Source organism: Panthera uncia, chromosome F1 (genome assembly GCF_023721935.1).
Source record: "Panthera uncia isolate 11264 chromosome F1, Puncia_PCG_1.0, whole genome shotgun sequence".
NCBI lineage: Eukaryota > Metazoa > Chordata > Mammalia > Carnivora > Felidae > Panthera > Panthera uncia.
This window is the reverse complement of record NC_064813.1, coordinates 46342515-46363507: the sequence shown is the minus strand read 5'-3', so window position 1 is coordinate 46363507 and position 20993 is coordinate 46342515. Positions and strand designations below refer to the sequence as shown.

Below are 20993 nucleotides of genomic sequence, written 5' to 3'. Positions count from 1 at the left end.
TATTCTGGAGAGTGATCTCTAAGAGGGATAGTTTGATGAGAATCTTGAATAGCATCTATGGACAAGGAAAAAGGGACCAACATTTACTGAGGCTTTTATCTATGTAATTCATTTTAATTTTGAAGAGATTAGAAATTATCCCTTTTTACCAGATGAGAAGAAAAGAAGTTCCTAGAAGTTAAATAACTTGTCCAGGTTTTCCCAGCCAGCAGCGGTAGAAAGGAGTCTGAATTGTTATGTCTGATTTTAGATACACTTCCCACTTTAGGTAATTTTCTTGGTGAAAGAATTCAGGATGTTTATCTCTGCTGAAGAGCTTATCCATGAATGTCCTTTATTCATTTTTTATTTGCATAGTAGTTATCTCTTTCTATATGTGTGATATCATTCTGCTTAAGAAAGTAAACTATAAGGAGTCATGAACCATTTCAATCTTACATTCCCCACTGTACTTAGTCATGTTTAAATATAAACCCATCAGGATTGAGTTTCAGTGATAAATAAAGGAGTTAATGTGCCTTTCAGCAGAACCTCCCTTATGATAAGGGCACAGTGTAGGAGTTGAGAGATAATGGCTCATTATATGTAATCCTAGAGTTTATTATATTCCAGTTTTCCTTGTTGATGATGCCAAGGAATGTAGCAGTATATGTCAAACAGAACAGAGCACTTACATTTGAAAAAAGAGATTTCCATTTTCCTTAGGGAAAATGACCCCACTTACATTTTTTAAATGAAAAAAAAAAACAAAAACAAAAACATAGGATATACTGAGATACGGTGGTTCAACTGTAAGATATACAGACATGGTGGTCTGTCAGTTTATCCCAATATAAAAGCACACAAAAAAGGATGTGCTAAAGACTACCCCACCTCATAAACTTCTGATATTGCGATCACCGTGGCAAGGGAAGAATTAAAAATCAAAGTTGGGGGGCGCCTGGGTGGCTCAGTCGGTTGAGCAACCGACTTCGGCTCAGGTCATGATCTCACGGTCCATGAGTTCGAGCCCCGCGTCGGGCTCTGTGCTGACAGCTCAGAGCCTGGAGCCTGTTCGGATTCTGTGTCTCCCTCTCTCTCTGCCCCTCCCCTGTTCATGTTCTGTCTCTCTCTGTCTTAAAAATAAATAAACGTTAAAAAAATAATAATTAAAAAAAAATAAAAAATAAAAAAATCAAAGTTGGAATCTCCAACATTTCCCTTTCCTCAAGAAAATCCTCTATGGAGCTCCCTCATTTGGTAACAATAATTAATATTACTGTTGAGATCTGTGGCTCAAAAATATACTTGGCTCTTGTATGAAAGCTCCAGGTTTCCATCTCTTTAAGTAAAGAATACAACATCTCTTTCTGGTGGGCAGGAATAATTTAGAATTGTTCTGTATTACGTTTCATTATGGATGATGAGTTTCTGCCTGAGCAGAAGTATCCTGGCTTCCTGTAGAAGTGTCAAGGTAGACTGGGCAGGGGAGGCCAGAAATTTTGACTGTGCATTGGGGAGGTGAGCTTTCTGCATTGAAAGTTTGGTGGCTAGCTTGCGGACTATGTTATGAGAACATATCATTAAAGGAGCCACAGTAAAAGTACTGTAGGAAAAAGAGCGGTAAAGATTTAAAAGGTAGCCGAGACAATAGGAAGACTACAAGGCAAAAGGGCAAGACAGGAAATAGCTCAGGCAGCATGGAGGTGTAGACGGGACAGGGAGGATAAAACATGTAAGCCAAGTGCAAGAAGCCGAGTCAAGGGGGTCAAATAGCTATGGAAACTGGTTAGAATCCCCATCGGGATCCTGAAAACAAAGCCAAGAGCAATGGACAGGGGAGCTGGGAGAGAGGGAGGTGGGAGAGAGACTGAAGTCCTGTCAGCAGATAGGAAGTAATGGAAGCACAGGTCAGAGCGGCCTCCAGGATGGAATTGCAGAGCTGGCAACGGAGGATAAGAGCGCGGTGTGCGACCAATTTCAGATTTCTTGTCTCGGAACCTGTTTTGTTCTTGCAAGCAGATCTAGCAACAGAAGCAAACATTTCAATGTAACAATGTGGTTTCAAAGGGCAAGCCTCAAAAAACAAATGGAAGCTTGGCTGTATCAAAATAGGTCAGTTTAGCTCTAGCTTATGACCTACCTTGAATTTTTCTGTTTTTTTTTCCCCCTTGCCTTTAGCAAGGCCTTTTGCATTTTGTCACATGGTGTATTGTGAGGCTGCAAAGTGCACTGGAGAGCAGACTTTTGATTTGAGTGCTGTAGCTTTTGTTACTTAAAGTAAAGTACCAAGGCATTATTAGTTAGTCAGATTGATAGATCGACTGAGTGTTCCAAGAATTGGGAGAGGGGGTGAGGTGGGAAGTGGTTCGCGCTTCGGAGCTGATTGCTCTCAAATAGTTATTTCTTTTCTAGAGGGTTTTTTCCCCCCTCTGTGGTAATAACCACAAAACATGCAATCTGTTGGTATCTCATTTCATTACATTACATTTACATTACTCTCATCTATAAATCACTTATGCTTTTGTATGACATTTACTGTTTCAAATTCGACATAAGTTGCTGCCTGACAGTGTAATTGACAAGCCCACATTATCCTGGCAAATGACTGCAATAGATACTGGCGGGCTCCGCTCTGCCATTCCCATGCCCGCGTGTTGCCAATCGCTCAGCTGCTTTGACAGGGAGGTTCCACAAACAACGGCAGCAATCACCATTGTTCATATCCAGAAACAAACTTAGGGAGATTCTCCTGTTTGTTCTCGCATAGGCCAAATGCCAATCTGGTGAAAGTAACTTGGCATCTTATTTAACAAGGGGAAAATGATTGTGTGGGACAGATGGGATTTTATTTCAGCAAGACTGGGTTTCATGCTGTTTCGTGGAGCTTTGGATGCATATATTTTGTCGTGTCCAGATGCACCTTCCCTCTTGTTTTTCCACCTTTCCTTACACATGGCGTCACACCCAGAGGTGTGCCTTCCCTTCCAGAGCTGGATTCTGCGTGGCCGTGATGGTTTGAGGGTCATTCATTGTACAGGAGGGGCTGGGGTAGAAGGGTAATAAATATTTTTTCTCCCAAAGAATGCAACCTTAGGTTTAGAGGATTTCCAAACATTCTCTTCTTTTCTGGCTATGGCAGGATAACAAAATGTTCTTTTAATAACCAGTGCTAGAGTTGCTCTTATGGAGATACTTGCTAAAAGAGAGAGAGAGATACTTGTTATGTCTGAGGATAATACCACCGAGACTACTTTAGAGGAGGAAGGGAAAATTTTAAGGTTTTGATCTGGAAAGTGTGTAACAACAAAATGGTGAACAATGAAATGGCTCTGCCAGAAGAAGTAAGAGCAACTTGAGGAAGAAGAGGAGGTCAGAGGTGAGCAGGAGGGAGGTCACAATATGATGGGCTCTTCTCAGGAAGGAGACCTGAGAGAAAAGTAGGTGGGAAAGCAGTCGAAATGCTCCAAGAATCGAATTTACTATTAGAGTTTTTTGGCAATGATGTGCTGTGGACTCTTCCCATTACTTGAAATTTATACTTAAAATCTGCTCCATATGCCACCTTCTGTTGGTGGCATTTGGGGGCGCGAACAGATCGGAGGTAATGTCCAACATGAGGTGATACAGTGTGCAAAAAGTGCTCCTGGTACTGTGTGGCAAGATGTTCCAAACATGGGATGAATTGAGACAATACAGAAAGTTTGAGCCGGATGTGACTGAGTGAGAAATAAGCATTTCCGTAGAGAGACGGTAGGGCCACGGGCTTTCCTGAAGCAGGAGAAACAGGTGTTCCAATTATTCCATTTGAACACATAGGCAAAGTTATCTTGGTTGACATCTCTGCTTTTCAACTTTACTCCTTGAGCCATTGTCATCTATTGTGGTTGAGTTCACATAACAACCCCAGTGCTATTTAATCTTTGTTATGGTTCAAACGCATGTGGGGGTAGAGGATACATGAGCACAGGGGTGGGGTTGCTGTTAGTAGGGAGGCCAGGTGAAGAGTAAATCTGGGTGTGCCTGGTAAACTGGGCTGGCAAAGTCTGTTTACCTGAAGGACTAAGCCGCCCCCCGGGGGGTCTGGCTTTCTCCTCATAAAAAAGACTTGGACAGGGGCTCCTGGGTGGCTCAGTCGGTTAAGCATTTGATTTCAGCTCAGGTCATAATCTCACGGCTCCTGGGTGTCAGCCGCGTGTTGGGCTCTATGCTGACAGCTCAGAGCCTGGAGCCTCCTTCGGATTCTGTGTCTCCCTCTCTCTCTGCTCCTCCCCTGCTTATGCTCTCTTTCTCAAAAATAAATAAACATTAGAAAAAAAGAAAAAAGAAAAAAGAAAAGACTGAGACAAAGTGAATCCAGCAACAGATCCTCAGAGCTGAGGCAAGAGGGGCATTTCAGTGTGTAGTCACATGCCCTGTTTCCCGGGAGCTCCTATCTAGTCTCCAGGAAGAGAGAGGCACTTATGAGTAAACACATACATTCTAAAAGGTATTAGGGATCAAGGCCAGCTGCTTGGGTAACTCGGAAAAGAATGTAGCATTCTAAGTCAGAGAAAGACATCCTACTGCCTTCACCTGAGAACCCCACACAGAGGCTCTGTGAGGCTTTCAGGGCATTTGTTTTCATGCACATAATGTTTTTGTATCCTTCTTCCTGTTTCTCCCTAACCAACCTGAGCACCTGTAAGATAGAGCTTAGAGCTTGCATAAAGCTTTGCTAAATGCCAGAAGGCAAGGCATAACCTTTCCACACTGACCCTCCTGCCATAACAACAGTGAAGTTTTCTCTTTTCTCATCTATGTTCTTGGTAGTCCTACTGGTAGAACCTGGGCACGTGGCTGAAGAATTCAATGCTGTCTTTGAGGAACTTACTACCTATGCCTCCTGAAGTCCACAGGCCTCTCCCTTCTCTAAGACCCAGACATCGTTATTTTCCTGCTGTACCCACATCTACCACCGGATCTGCACTGAACCTTCTTTTGTGGGTTCTGCCTGACATCAGGCTTCCCCATTTTAAGCCCTTTGTGGCTTAAGTTGAAGCTATTTATTTACTGTGTCACTGGGCCCTCTGGGTTCTGCTCACCTATCATACCTCCAATGAGTCTTTCTTCTGGTTCGGGGCTCTGGACAATGGATTTTACTCTCCTACGGAGAGCACACTTCTGTTGTCTCCTACTCTCCGCCCCCCCCCCACCCCCCGCCTTTCCCATTCTCCCTCTAATGTCCTTTTTGTCTTGCTCTTGATCTTAACATGATTCTGGTAGATGAGTTCTATTTTAACCAAGAAGTATTTTGAGTCTTGGTTACCTATTCTGGACGGACTCCTTCTGTGTTTTGTCAAGCCTCATCTTGGAACTCTTAATAGAACTAAAATTAATGTTTAGTTCCCCCAAATCTTGATCTTCGTGTTCTTCTGCCTTCCAAAACAACTGGCCTGATGTTGCCATTTCTCGATGAGGAGGCTGCAGTAAAAAGCTGGACCCCAGAGAATCCCACCTGCTTTGCTCAAGGACAATAATCCATTTAAGCTCAATACATGTTTGTTGACAAAGTAATTAAAATCAAGCTATGGAAAAATAATTTATGGCATAAAAATACTCATTATATATTGTTAGATTAAAATAAAGTAGCTTACAAAGGTAGATATAGAGTATATGCATAAATAGAAAACAAAGGTATACATATACAATACCAAGGTTTTAACAGTGGCTCTCTGATTAAGAGAATCATGATCAATTTTTATTTTCTTCTTTTGGCTAATATATTGTTTAGAGTTCCCATATTGAAGTATTATTCTTATTAAAGGAAGAAAGCTTTTATATAAGCAGTAACATCCAAACATGCCTAAAACCCCACATTTACATTTTATCACATCTTGCTTTATGTTTCCTTGCTTAACTCACGGTCACTTCTTGGAGAAAGGCAGTTCTTGTGATGTCAAAATTCAGGCATACCACGTTAAAGGGGCATTGGCCATTTCCCAAATGACTTGTGGGGTAACCTGAACCAGTAGGGTTGGGGAAGTGAGATAAGGGGTTGATGTGATTTTAGAGGGTCAGAACCTAATCTAGGGAGTAGGAAACTGACCTAAAAGAGAGAGACATTTGCAGAAACCACCAGACTTATTTTTTTCTAAGGAAATGGCACTTATTTTAAGCACCTAACCCACATTGATTAAGTGTGCACTGAGTACTAGGAACTATTCGGGTGTCTGGTCCCTCCCTGTTGTTCTGAAACTTACATTTCAGTGGAATAGACAGAATGTGCAAGTACATAGTAATAAGTGCTATGAAGAAAATAGAAGGGATCTCTGAGCTAGGAAGTCAGGAAGAAACTCAGTGAGTGACATTTGAGAAGTGACACAAATGATGTGAAAGAATAAGGCATGTGAAGATCTCAGAGAAGATTGTTTCAGGAAGGAACACTGCAAGTGCAAAGGTCCTGAGGCATGAATTAGTTTCACCTGTTAGAGGGAAAGCAGAAAGGCTGGTCCATTGAGCAGGTGGCAGAATGGTAGGAGGTTAGAGAGGGAAGTAGGCAGGGACTGGCTCAGGAAATGCCTGATAGGTCTTGCCGAGTAGTTTGCTTTTTTTCCCCCTAAATGTGATGGGTAGCAATGGGATGGCTTTATGCAAAGGAGTGATAAACTGACTTACGTCTACAGAAAAAAGGTTAGTCTGACTGCTGTGATTACTATCCTATTTTCTAACTTGCCAAAACTTCCTAGACTTAGGGAAGGGAAGAGCCAAAGAAAGTCTCTATCATTCTGTGGAAACTCTACCTACCTGTACTCAGCTATGAGAAATTTAAATTTTTATCCACCCTGTCTAGGGGTTTTCTTACCCTGAGGTAAGGTGGTTCTACAAAGCTAGGCTCTGCCAGAGCAATTTCAGAAATGGAATCTCTCTCTCTCTCTCTTTTTTTATTAAAAAAATTTTTTTTAATGTTTATCTTTTTTATTTTTGATACAGAGAAAGAGCATGAACAGGGGAGGGTCAGAGAGAGGGTGACACAGAATCTGAAGCAGGCTGCAGGACCTGAGCTGTCAGCACAGAGCTGGACACGGGGCTCGAACCCACGAACTGTGAGATCATGACCTGAGCCAAAGTCAGACGCTCAACCGACTGAGCCATCCAGGTGCCCCATCTCTCCCCCCGCCCCCCCCGAGTGGTATGTGACAGTCAGTGTGTAAAAGTACCTCTGAGGATGCTCTATGGATTTTTTCCCACCTGATCATAGTTTAAGACTCAGTATATAACAATATCATCGTAAGGGAAAAAAACAGATCTACTGGGAGGAAGTTATTATTGCAAAACTATACACTTGTGCCTGGGTGGTTCAGTCGGTTAAGCATCTGATTCCAGATTTCAGCTCAGGTCTTGATCTCAGGGTCATGAGTTCAAGCCCGTTGAACCAGGCTCCACACAGGCTGTGAAGCCTACTTGAAAAGAAAAAAGAAAGAAAACAAAAGAAAAGAAAAGAAAAAAGAAAAGAAAAGAAAAGAAAAGAAGAAGAAAAGAACTATACCACAGAGTTGGGTAATAAAACAGTCTCTATTTTCCTAAATTCATTAGTGAGTTTCAGGATTCTCAGAAAGAAAGTACACAGATTTGAGGGGAACTAGATTCTAGGAAGTATACTGTTATTATCTCTATTTTATTATTTTTTTTAAGTTTATTTATGTCGAGAGAGACAGAGATAGTGTGAGTGGGAGAGGGGCAGAGAGAGGGGCAGGGGATAGAGAATTCCTAGCAGGTTCTGAACTGTCAGCATGGAGCTCAACTCGGAGTTCAGACTCAGGAAACTGTGAGATCATGACCTGAGGCGATACCAAGAGTTGGATGCTCAACCCACTGAGCCACCCGGGCGCCCTTGCCTGAATTATTCAATTTGTTTTCCTTATGAATAAGATCAAGTATTCATAATTGAGCTATTAGCATCTTATATTAGCTAGTTACCTTAATAAACTAGTCTTGTGGTGAGCCTGAGTAGCTCAGTTGGTTGGGCATCTGACTGCAGCTCAGGTCATGATCTCACAGGGTTCAAGCCCCACGTCAGGCTCTGTGCTGACAGCTCAGAGCCTGGAGCCTGATTCAGATTCTGTGTCTCCCTCTCTCTCTCTGCCCCTCCCCCATTTGTGCTCTGTCTCTCAAGAATAAATTAACAAATTAAGAAAAATAAAAATAAAAATAAACTAGTCTTGTAATACCTTTACCCTGGTGTCTAATCCTTAGATATTAAGGAAAAAGGTTTAATATATATATAAATATTTATATATATAGAAAAGATGCTAGCTTAAGCAGGCTATGCTGCAATTTGGGGTTGCTCTTTTTGCATAAAGAATAAAATGAGTCTAGGGAATATTATTCCACTGCCCTTAGAGGTTTATTAAATACCAATTTAAAGATCTGTGACATCTTTAGGAAGTTAAATCTGGTTGTAAAACTTCCCACTCCCACTTTGCTGTGTGAGGTTTAGAACAAAAGCACTGACTCTTCTCATCCTTTATATATCAGGGTTTACTCATCTAGATCAGGATGGGCAAATAGATTTCATTTCATGTTCCAGCCCTTATCCACAGGTTGTGGTTGCTGCAAATGATATATTGCAGAGGACTCTGTGTCTTTGTCCCTGATCCATGGGAGAGAGTACAGGGCTATGTGAATAACATCCCCCAGCGGCTGAGGAGTCAAGTGGGAGGTGTGGTGCTATGCATTTGCTAGCCCTGACTTAGATCTTACTGAAAATGTGTGTTCTCAGGTAGTGTGCAACTGTAGGTAGATTGTTATTAGGACCATTGCTTGCATTTTAGAAACTAGCCATGGCAATGTGGTGTAGTCCGAGAAACATTGCAGTGACAAATTGAAAACCTTTATTCCAATGTTGAACTAAAGCAGTGATTATAGGCATTCTTTGTCCTGATTTAAAAAAAAAATTTTTTTTTTTTTTTTTACATCTGCTGTGGGCTTTTTAAGGTGCTGTGGTAGGCAGAATAATGTCTAATCCTGCCCTCCTCCCCTCCTTCCTCCAAGATGTCTACATCCTAATTCCTGGAACCTGTGAATATGTTAGGTTACATGGGAAGGGAAATTAAGTTTGATAGTCAGATGACCTTGAGATGAGGAAATTATCCTGGATTATCTGGATAGGCTCACTAAAATCACAGGATCCTTGTAAGAAGAAGAGGGAGGCAGAGGAGACAACAAGAAAGAAGGCAGCATAAAAATGACTCCTAGGCTCTGTTGCTGGATTTGAAAATGGAGGAAGAGGCCAGGAGCAAGGAATGTGGATGGCCTCAAAAAGCTGAAAAAGGCAAGGAAAGAAAGTCTCCCCTAGAGCATCCAGAAGGAACAGATCTGCTGACATCTTGAATCTAACCCAGTGAGACCCATAGCAGACTTCCAACTGTAAGGTAATAAATTTCTGTTGTTCATGCCACTAGATTTGTGGTAATTTGTTACAGTAGCAAAAGGAAATGGACACAGGCACCCTTTTACAGATTAAGGAAGCTACTTTCAAGTCTTAGTTCATTAATTTAAAAACTGGGTTGGTAGTGACTTTTGTCAGGTGTATTTTATTCTTCATGTATTTTGTGCCTTCTAATCGAATGTGAAAGGCAGACCCTGGTGCTATCAGCTAGGTCTTTGTGTTTCCTTGGGCTGCTCAAGAATTCCCAGCTTGACCTTGGTGTTCTTTGGGTCTGTTGCAAAATTTCACAGAATATCAAAATTAGACGGAGTCAGTCTGTGACCATGATGGATCAAGGCAAGAACGAGCCCACCCCCAACGATGTCTGAATAAAAAACATGAATATGGTCCATACTACAAGAAAAGTCACGTCCTGGCTGAGTGAGTGACCACAGCTTTTGCTTTTCCCTCTCTCTTTCTTTTCTTCTTCTCTCTCTTTTTAATACCAGTTGCATCATTAGCCTCAGTATAGTCTTTCCTCATACTAGATAAAATTTAAGGTATCCATTCATAGAAATACCCCTGCTTACTGACCCCATCCAATCTAAAACAAAGCACGGCTTCCGTAAATTCTCCTCAAAATCACCTAACATAAACCTAAATCCTGTTAGTTCTTTCTAATATCTTCTTACTGAGATGCCCATCAATTTCCCATTGGTTGTTTTATTTATTGCTGCAATGAGTAATAAACCCAATCTGTCCAATTAGATGTGTGTTCCTGGTAGTCTTTAGCTGGAGGGCATTGACAAAGGTTAGGTTTTGTATTTCATAGGTATACTGTCGTTGTTTTAAAAATTAAGGAGGAAGAGTTATGATGGCAGAGAAGTAGGGGGACCAGGATTTCCCTCAACCCACAACACGGCAGTATTGAGGTCAGAACACCTGAACACCCACAAAGTCAGTCTGCAGAGTGACAGAAAAATGTCCACAGGTGGAGGGAGACAGCTTGGAGGGACTGAGGTGCGTGTATGCAAATTGGGGGAGACCAAACAGTGTGGGCACGGAGGGGAGGGAACCCCTTCTGCCAGAGACAAAAGGGAGAGAAAGAGAAGCTGTGGATTGCAGTATTGTTAGTACAAGAGAAAAACCTCTCCGGACCCTGGACAGGGGAATGAGAAGTACAGAGTGTGCCAGTTTCTACTTTGTGAACGGCCTTAGGAGCTGAAGGCTGGAGTTCTCAAAAGTGCGGGACTTTCTCCTGATCGAGGCCTCTGACCTGACCCCTGGCCTGGGGAGGTGGGGAGCCAGCCCTGGGGCATAGTAGCCATCTCAGGGGTGCACTGTGAGCAAACGGTCTCCTGCCTTCAGTACTGTGGGAAGAGGGTATGTTGCCCCCAACAAGGACGAAAGAGCCTGCAGGCCGCACCAGCCAATGGGCAGGGCAGAGTGGCACTACCCCGGAACCTGGTCCATGTGGTGTGGGATCCTTTAAGACATCAGGTTCTGAATCCTCACTGAGGGCCCAGGAGGCGCAGGGGACGGTGCCGCAGGACAAGCCACCTGCCGGTGCCACTCTGTGAGGGCTGCCTCGAGAGTGTGGTGTGAGACGCGTGGTCCGGGGAGGAGAGATTGGGGTGTGGCCGTCTTTCTCCCCATCACCAACAGGGTGTGGCTTCAGGGAAGGGACAGCGGCGCCCAGAGGAGGTGGGACCCGCTTACACCATCCCTGCCTCTCCGTGCCTGGTTACTGCTTATCTCCTGGATTGGGACTGACACTGATCTAACGGGACAGCTTCTCTTCCAGACGTGTGCAGCCACTGGTCCCAGGCACCAACAGATGACTGTCCACAGGTTTAGTATGTTAGTCTCTGTTTAATAATTTTATTTTTATTATTATTATTTTCGCTTTTCTTTCCTTCTCCCTTCTTTTTCTTTCTACCCTCCTCTTTTTTTCCCTTCCCTTTGGAATGAGGCTCATAGTTTTTGATTTGATTTGATTTTTAGTAAATTATAAATATATATAATATATATTTATATATTTATATAAATTTATATAATTTATATATATTTTATATATATTTACATCTTTCTTTCTTTCTTTCTTTCTTTCTTTCTTTCTTTCTTTCTTCCTTTCTTTCTTTCTCTGCTCTGGTTGTTTGTTTAATCAGGCATTTTTACTCTATTCTTTTGATACCTTTTCTGTATCCCCTTCTTTATTTTCCTCTCTCTCTCTCTGGATTAAGCCCTTATACTTTCTTTGATTCTCTGCCTGGTATTTTTTTTTTTTTTCACCTCTTTCATTTTCTTCTTTGTATGAGATAAGGCCCCCCCTCCTTTTCCTTTTTTCCAGGGTTACTTTAATGAACAAATCAAAGCACACCTGCTGGACAGTCCAAACAGTCCACCACTACAAGTAGTGGGATAGCACAGCCAAATACGCAACAACAGAGGGCATGCAACACACTCCAAAAACCCCTCCTGAAGGGCCAGGCCCTGGACAGTGTGTGACCGCTTTTTAATATAGTAGTGCTCACAGGTGCAGGACACATAACAAGCTATTAAAACACGTAAAAGGGGCGCCTGGGTGGCTCAGTCAGTTAAGCATCTGACTTCAGCTCAGGTCATGATCTCATGGATCATGAGTTCCATCCCCGCATCGGGCTCTGTGATGACAGTGAGGAGGCTGGAGCCTGCTTCGGATTCTGTGTCTCTCCTTCTCTCTGCCCCTCCCCCCCTCTGCTCACACTCTGATCTCTCTTTCTCAAAAAATAAATAAACAATGAAAGAAACATCAACAACAACATGTAAAAGGCAGAAACCTAGTCAAAATGATGAAATGGAAGAATTCTCCTCAAAAGAAATTCCAGGAAGAAATGACAGCCAGAGAATTGCTCAAAACAGATATAAACAATATATCTGAACAAGAATTTAGTTTTTTTTAAATGTTTATTTACTTTTGAGAGAGAGAGAGCAGAGAGAGAGACAGAGGGAGACACAGAATCTGAAACAGGCTCCAGGCTCTAAGCTGTCAGCACAAGGCCCAATGTGGAACTCAAGCTCATGAACTGTGAGATCATGACCTGAGCCAAAGTCAGGTACTTAACCAACTGAGCCAGCGAGGCGCCCCTGCACAAGATTTTAGAATAACACCCATATCTAATAACTGGGCCTGAAAAAAGCATAGAAGACAGCAGAGAATCTATTGCTGCCCAGATCAGAGACCTAAGAAATAGTCATAATGGATGAAGAAATGTTGTAAATGAGACACAAAATAATTAGATTCAGTGAGAGCAAGGATTGGAGAAGCAGAGGAGAGAATAGGTGAAACAGAAGATAAAATTATGGAAAATGGTGAAGCTGAGAAAAAGAGGGAAACACAATTACTAGACCATGAATGGAGAATTAGGACACCTAAGTGATTCAATGAAATGAAGTAATATCCATATCATAGGAGTTCCAGAAGAAGAAGAGAGAAAGGGGAAGAAGGTTTATTTGAACAGATTATAGCTGAGAACTTCCCCAATCTGGGAAGGAAACAGCCATCCAAGTCCACGAGGCACAGAGAACTCTCTTCAAAACCCACAAAAACAGGCCAACACCATGACATACTGTAGTGAAACTGGCAAAATACAAAGAAATACAACATTAGAAATGAAAGGAAAGCTTCCAGACTCATTCTCTGGAGCCAGCATTACATTGATTCCCAAACCAGACAAAGACCCCACTAAAAACGAGAATTATAGGCCAATATCCCTGATGAACATGGATGCAAAAATTCTCAACAAGATCCTAGCAAATCGAATTCAGCAGTATATTAAAAGAATTATTCACCATGATCAAGTGGGATTCATTCCTGGGCTGCAGGCCTGGTTCAATATTTGCAAATCAATCAGCGTGATACATCACATTAATAGAAGAAAGGATAAGAAACATATGATCCTGTCAATAGAAGCAGAAAAAGCATTTGACAAAATGCAACTTCCTTTCTTAATAAAAACCCTCAGGAAAGTCAGTATAGAACGAACATACCTAACATCATAAAAGCCATATATGAAAGGCCCACAGCTAATATCAGCCTCAATGGGGAAAATATGAGAGCTTTCCCCCTGAGATCAGGAACACGACAGGGATGTCCACTTTCATCACTGTTGTTTAACATAGGGTTTGAAGTGCTAGCCTCAGGAATCAGACAACAAATTGAAACAAAAGGCATCCAAATTGGCAAGGAAGAAGTCAAACTTTCACTTTTCGCAGATGACATGTTACTCTACGTGGAAAACCTGAAAGATGCCACCAAAAAACTGCTAGAACTGATACATGAATTCAGCCAAGTTGCAGGATATAGAATCAATGTACAGAAATCAGTTGCATTTCTATACACCAATAATGAAGCAATAGAAAGAGATATTAAGGGATCGATCCCATTTACAATTGCACCAACAACCATAAGATACCTAGGAATAAACCTAATGAAAGAGGTAAAAGATCTGTATGCTGAAAACTATACGAAGCTTATGAAAGAAATTGAAGAAGACACAAAGAAATGGAAAAACATTCCATGCTCATGGATAGGAAGAACAAATATTGTTAAAATGTTGATACTACCCAAAGCAATCTATATATTCAATGTGATCCCTATTAAAATAACACCAGCTTTCTTCACAGAACAAACAATTCTAAAATTTGTATGGAACCAAAAAGACCCCAACTAGCCAAAGTAACATTGAAAAAGAAAACCAAAACTGGAGGTATCACAATCCCAATCTTTAGCCTGTATTACAGAGCTGTAATTAAGACTGCATGGTATTGGCACAAAAATGGGCATTTGACCACTGGAATAGAGTAGAGACACCAGAAATGGACCCACAAATATATGGCCAATTAATATTCAACAAAGCAGGAAAGAATATCCAATGGAAAAAAGACAGTCTCTTTAGCAAGCAATGCTGGGATAACTGGACATTGACACGTGGAAGAATGAAACTAGACCACTTCCTTACACCATACACAAAAATAATCTCAAAATGGATGAATGTGTGACAGGAAACCATCAAAATCCTAGAGGAGAAAACAGGCAACAACCTCTTTGAACTCTGCTACAGCAACTTCTTAATTGACATGTCTCTGAAGGCAAGGAAAATAAAAGCAAAAATGAACTCTTGGGACCTCATCAAGATAAAAAGCTTCTGCACAGCAAAGGAAACAATCAACAAAATGAAAAGGCAACCAATGGAATGTGAGAAGATATTTGCAAATGACATATTGGATAAAGGGCTAGTATCAAAAATCTATAAAGAACTTACCAAACTCAACACCTGAAAAAAAATAATCTAGTGAAGAAATGGGCAGAAGACATGAACAGACATTTTTGCAAAGAAGACATCCAGATGGCAAATAGACACACGAAAAGATGCTCAACATTGCTCATAATCAGGGAAATACAAATCAAAACCACAATGAGATACCACCTCACACCAGTCAGAGGGCCTAAAATTAACAACTCGGGAAACAACACTGTTGGCAAGGATGTGGAGAAAGGTGAACTCTCTTGCACTGTTGGTGGGAATGCAAACTGGTGCAGCCACTCTGGAAAACAGTGTGGAGGTTCTTCAAATACTTAACAGAATTAACCTATGACCCAGCAATAGCACTACTAGGAATTTATCCAAAGTTTACAGTAGTCCTGATTCATAGGGGCACAAGCACCCCAATGTTTATAACAGCACTATCAATAATAGCCCACTTATGGAAAGAGCCCAAATATCTATCAACTGATAAATAGATAAAGAAGATGTGGTATACACACACACACACACACACACACACACACACACACACACACACACTGGAATACTACGTGGTGATGAAAAAGAATGAAATTTTGCCATTTGCAACAACAATGTGGATGGAACTGGAGTGTATTATGCTAAGTGAAATGTGTCAGTCAGAGATGGACAGATATCAAATGATTTCACTCATATGTGGAGTTTGAGAAACTTAACAGATGACCATAGGGGAAGGGAAGGAAAACTAAGATAAAAACAGAGAGGGAGGCAAACCATAAGAGACTCTTAAATATAGAGAACAAACTGAGGGTTGATGGGGGTGGGGAGCTTGGGAGATGGGGAAAATGGGTGATGGGCATTGAGGAGGGCACTTGTTGAGATGAGCAGTGGGTGTTTATGTAAGTGATGAATCATGGGAATCCACCCCTGAAGCCAAGACTACTCTGCATGTTAGCTAACGTGACAATTAAAAAAAAAAAAGTTAAACATAGAGTCACCATAGGACCCAGAATTTCCATAGCTAAATATATATCCAAGAGAATTGAAAACACACTTCCATACAAAAATTTGTGCACTAATTACTATTTTTTAAAAATTTTTTTAACGTTTATTCATTTTTGAGAGATAGAGAGAGACAGAGTGTGAGTGGGGGAGTGGCAGAGAGAGAGGGAGACACAGAATCTGAAGCAGGATCCAGGCTCTGAGCTGTCAGCACAGAGCTGGATATGGGGCTTGAACCCATGAACTGTGAGATCATGACCTGAACTGAAGTGGAATGCTCAGTTAACTGAGCCACCCGGGCACCCCGCTAATTAATATTAATACATATAATAGCCTTAAAGTGAAAACGACACAAATGTCCACCAACTGATAACTGGGTAAGCAAAATGTGATATATCCATACAATGGAATATTATTTAACCATAAAAAGGAATAAGGTACTGATACCTGCCACAAGGTGGAAGAACCTAGAAAACATTATGCTCAGTGAAAGAAGCCAGACACAGAAGGCTACATATTGTGTAATTCTATTTATATGAAATGTCCATAACAGGTAAATCCATAGAGACAGAAAGCAGATTAGTCATTGCCAGGGGCTGAGTAGTACAGTGGGAAGAATGGAAGTGACTGCTAACGAGCACAGGGTTTATTTTAGGGGTGATGAAAGTGTCCTGGAATTAGTGGTGATGGTTGAACAGCTTTGTGCATATGCTAAAGGACCTAACAACCATTGAATTACACTTTAAGTGGGTGAATTGTTTTGTATGTGAGTTATATCTTAATAACATTACTAAGATCATGAAAAAAAAGTTAAGATGAATTTTGCATACCATAAAATTTGCCCTTAAAAATTAGTGTGAATTAGTATATTCACAATGTTGTGCAACCATTACCACTATCTAAATTTCGAGCATTTCCATCATCCCCAAAGGAAACTTCATATTCATTAGAAGTCACACCTCAGCTAGCACCTGAGTGACTCAGTCAGTTAAGCGTCCAACTCTTGGTTTCTGCTCACGATCTCACTGTTTCATGGTTTCAAGCCCTGCATTGGGCTCTGCACTGTTAGAGGAGAGCCTACTTGGGACTCTCTCTCTCCTTCTCTCTCTGCCCCTCCCCCACTCTCACTGTCTCTGTCTCTCTCAAAATAAACTTAAAAAAAATGCTGTTCACTTACTCATAAAAAAAAAAAAGTCACACCCTAGTCCCTCTCCACTCCAACCCTTGGCAACCACTGATCTATTTTCTGACTGTATGGATTTGCATGCATTGGATATTTCATATGAATGGAATGATAGGATATGTAGCTTTTTGTGTCTGGCTTCTTTCACTCAGCCTAATATTTCAAGGTTCATCCATGCTGTAGCATGAATCAGTACCTCACTTTTCATGAGTGCATAATATTCCATTGTATAGATTTTATTTGTTCACTCATCAGTTGATGAACATTTGGCTTGTTTCCTCACTGTTTGCTATTATGAAGAATGCAGCTCTGAACATTTTATACAGGTTCTTGTATGTACTGATGTTTTTGGTTCTCTTGGGTATATACCTAGAGTGGAATTGCTAGGTCATATGGTAACTCTATCTTAATCATTTGAGGAACTGCTAAACCATTTTCCAAAGTAGTTGTATCATTTTCTGTTCTCACTGACAATGTATGAAGTTTTTATTTCTCCATGTTATTACCAACACTTTTTAAAATAATTAAAAAAAAATTTTGTTAACGTTTATTTTTGAGACAGAGAGAGACAGAGATGAACAGGGGAGGGGCAGAGAGAGAGGGAGACACAGAATCTGACACAAGCTCCAGGCTCTGAGCTGTCAGCACAGAGCCCAACACGGGGCTGGAACTCACGGACTGTGAGATCATGACCTGAGCCGAAGTCGGACGCTTAACCGACCAAGCCACCCAGGCGCCCCTTAAATAATTTTTTTTAATGTTTATTTATTTTTGAGAGAGAAAAACATACAGAGTATGAGCAGGGGAGGGTCAGAGAGAGGGAGACAGAATTTGAAGCAGGCTCCAGGCTCTGAGCTGTCAGGACAGAGCCCCACGCAGGGCTTGAGTTCACTAACTGCAAGATCGTGACCTAAGCTGATGTTGGATGCTTAAGTGACTGAGCCACCCAAGTACCCCACCAACACTTGTTATTATCTTTTTTCTTTAACTTTTTAAAATCTTTATTTATTTTTGAAAGACAGAATGTGAGCAGGGGAGAAGCAGAGAGAGAGGGAGACATAGAATGCAAAGCAGGCTCCAGGCTCTGAGCTGTCAGCACAGAGCCAGGTGGGGCGTGAGCTCACGAACTGTGAGATCATGACCTGAGCCCAAGTCGGATGCTCAACTAACTGAGCCACCCAGGCGCCCCCTTGTTGCTGTCTTTTTTAATTTAGGCAACCTACTAGGTATGAGGTGGTACCTCATTGTGGTTTTGATTTGTGTTTCTTTGATGCCTAATAATATTGAGCGGCTTTTCATGGTTTTTTGTTTGTTTGTTTGTTTGTTTTTTGGTCACTTGTATATCTTTTTTTATCTTATTTATTCAAAATGTATAATAGATCCTTTGCCCATTTTTCAAATTAGTGTATTTGGGTTTTTTTTGTGTTATAATTGTTCTTGATGTATTTTGGATACTGAACTATTATCAGATATGTGATTTGCAAATAGTTTCTCTCATTCTACAGGTTGTCCTTTTACTTTCTTTGAAGCACAAAAGTCTTTAGTTTTGATAAAGTCCAGTTTATCTTTTCCTTTTGTTTCTTGTGATTTTGCTGTCATATCTAAGAATTCACTGCCAAATCTAAAATCAGGAAGATTTACATTTACATATTTTTGAAAGTGTTCTATAGGTTTCACTCTTATTTTGAGTTACTATTTTATCTATTTTGAGTTGCTTTTTGTATATGGTGTGAGTTAGGGGTCCAATTTCATTATTTTGCACATAGATTTCCAGTTGTTCTAGCCCCATTTGTTCAGAAGACTAATCGTTCCTCATTTAGTGGTCTTGGCACCCTTGTCAAAAATCAACTGGTCATAGATATGTGGATTTATTTCTAGACACCCAGGTCTATTCCACTGACCTACATGTTCATCCTTTTTTTCAGTACCACACAACAGATTACTGTTCTTCAGTAGTAAGATCTGAAGTCAGGAAGGTAAGTCTTCCTATTTTATTCTTTTTCAAGATTGTTTTTGGCTATTCTGGGTCCTTTGAGTTTCCATATGAATTTTAGTGTCAGTTTATTAATTTCTACAAAGAAGCAGCTGGGATTCTTACAGAAATTGTTTTGAATTTGTAGGCCAATTTGGGGATCATTGCCATTTTAACAATATTGTCTTTCTGTCCACAAACATGGGTGTCTTTCCTTTATTTAGATCTTTTTTTTTCTTTCAACAATATTGTGTAGTGTTCTTAGTATAGGTAGTGCACTTTAAAAAATTTATTCATGAGTAATTTATTATTTGCAGTGCTGTTATAAATTAAATTATTTTCTTATATAGTTGATTTAAATTTTTTTTTTTTTTTATTTTCAGGGGACCTGGGTGGCTCAGTCGGTTAAGTGTTTGACTTTGGCTCATGATCTCACAGTTGGTGAATTAAAGCTTACATCAAGCTCTGCACTGTCAGTGCCCAGCCTGCTTGGGATTCTCTCTCTTGGCTTCTCTCTTTTCCCCTCCCCTACTTGTGCTCTCTCAAAATAAATTAATAAACTTAAAGAAAAAAAGAAAAAAAAGTTTTAGAGACAGAGAGACAGACAGACAGACAGACTGAATATTAAGCAGGCTCCATGCTCAGTGCATAGCCCAGCACGGGGCTGGATCCCATAACCATGGGATCATGACATGAGCTGAAATCAGGAGTCCAATATTCAACCAACTGAGCCACCCAGGCACCCCCATAGTTGATTTTTCAATATTGATTTTGTATTTTGAAACCTTACTAAAGTCTTTTATTAATATTTTTCCCATTTTGGAAAAAAATCTAAAAATTCAATTTTTGAATTGGATTTCCTAGGATTTTCTACATAAAAGATCATATTATTCACAAATAAAGATAATTTTATTTCTACTTTTCCAATCTGGATGTCTTTTATTTCACTTTTTTGCCTAACTGCCCTCTACTCCAATGTTATAAGAAGTGTGTGAGGGGATATCCTTGTTCCTGAACTTGGGTGGAAATTTTTAGTTTTTCACCTTTAAGTATGATGTTAGCTTGATTTTTGTAGATACTTTATATTAGGTTAAGGTGGTTTCCTTTTATTCCTAGTTTGTTGAACATTTTTATCATTCAGGAGTGTTGTATTTTGTCAAATGCTTCTGCATCTATTGAGATCATCATGTAATTTTTGTTCTTTATTCTATTAGTATGGCTTAATATGATAACTTTTCTGAGATAAATCGCATTTGGATATAGTATATAAACTTCTCATATGTAGCTCCATGTTTTTAAAGTTTACTTATTTATTTTGAGAGAGAGAGAGATAGAGATACAGCACGAGAAAGAGAGAGAATCCCAAGCAGGTTCCATGTGGAGTCTGATGTGGAGTTTGATCTCATGACCCCGAGATCATGACCTAAGCCAAAATCAAGAGGCTTAACCGACTGAGCCACCCAGGTGCCCCTCAATGTTTTTAAAATGTACTTTGTTGAGGAGATTAGCATCTATATTTATAGAGGGATATAAATATAGCATCTATATTTATAGGGGATTTTGGTCTGTAGTGATTTAATTTTCTTTTGATTTTTTTTTTTTTTCTGATTTTGGTATCAGAACACTAGCTTCACTGAATGAATGGAGAAGTGTTCCTTTATCTTCTACTCTTTTGAAAGAATTTAAGAAAGATTGATATTATTCTTCTTTAAACGTTTGATAGAATTCACCAGCAAAATCATCTCATCCTTTACTTTTATTTGTGGGAAGTTTTTGTTTATTAATTCAATCCCTTTACTTTTTTTAGGCATATTCAGACTTTCTGTATCTTCTGTTTTGGTAACTTGTCTATTTCTATGAATTTGTCCATTTCTTCTCAGTTATCAAATTTGTTGGTGTAAAACTATTAATAGTACATTTTTTTATTTCTGTAAAATCAGTAGTAAATGACTCCTTTTTCATTCTTGATTTTAGTAATTTGAATCTTTGTTTCTTTTTCTTGGTCATTCTAGCTACATATTTGTCAATTTTCTTTATCTTTTCAAATAACCAACTTTTGGTTTTATTAATTTTCTGTATTATATCCCATTTTCTATTTTGTTTATTTCTGCTATAATCATTATTATCTTCTCCTTTCTCCTTGCTTTGGATTTAATTTGTTCT

At 40.1% G+C, this 20993-nt stretch overlaps 1 protein-coding gene across 2 annotated transcripts in view; it reads left to right on the top strand.

Moving 5' to 3' along the window:
* CDC73 (cell division cycle 73) overlaps positions 1 to 20993 on the top strand; it is a 216006-nt gene that overhangs the window by 180966 nt on the left and 14047 nt on the right. Inside the window, exons 21-23 of one of the 2 annotated variants that reach the window (XR_007458847.1) lie at positions 9700 to 9829; positions 10249 to 11248; positions 18784 to 18834. The gene's annotated coding sequence lies outside the window, so the exon portion shown is untranslated. The remainder of the gene's footprint in view (positions 1 to 9699; positions 9830 to 10248; positions 11249 to 18783; positions 18835 to 20993) is intronic. The other variant, XR_007458848.1, reaches the window with a different exon arrangement.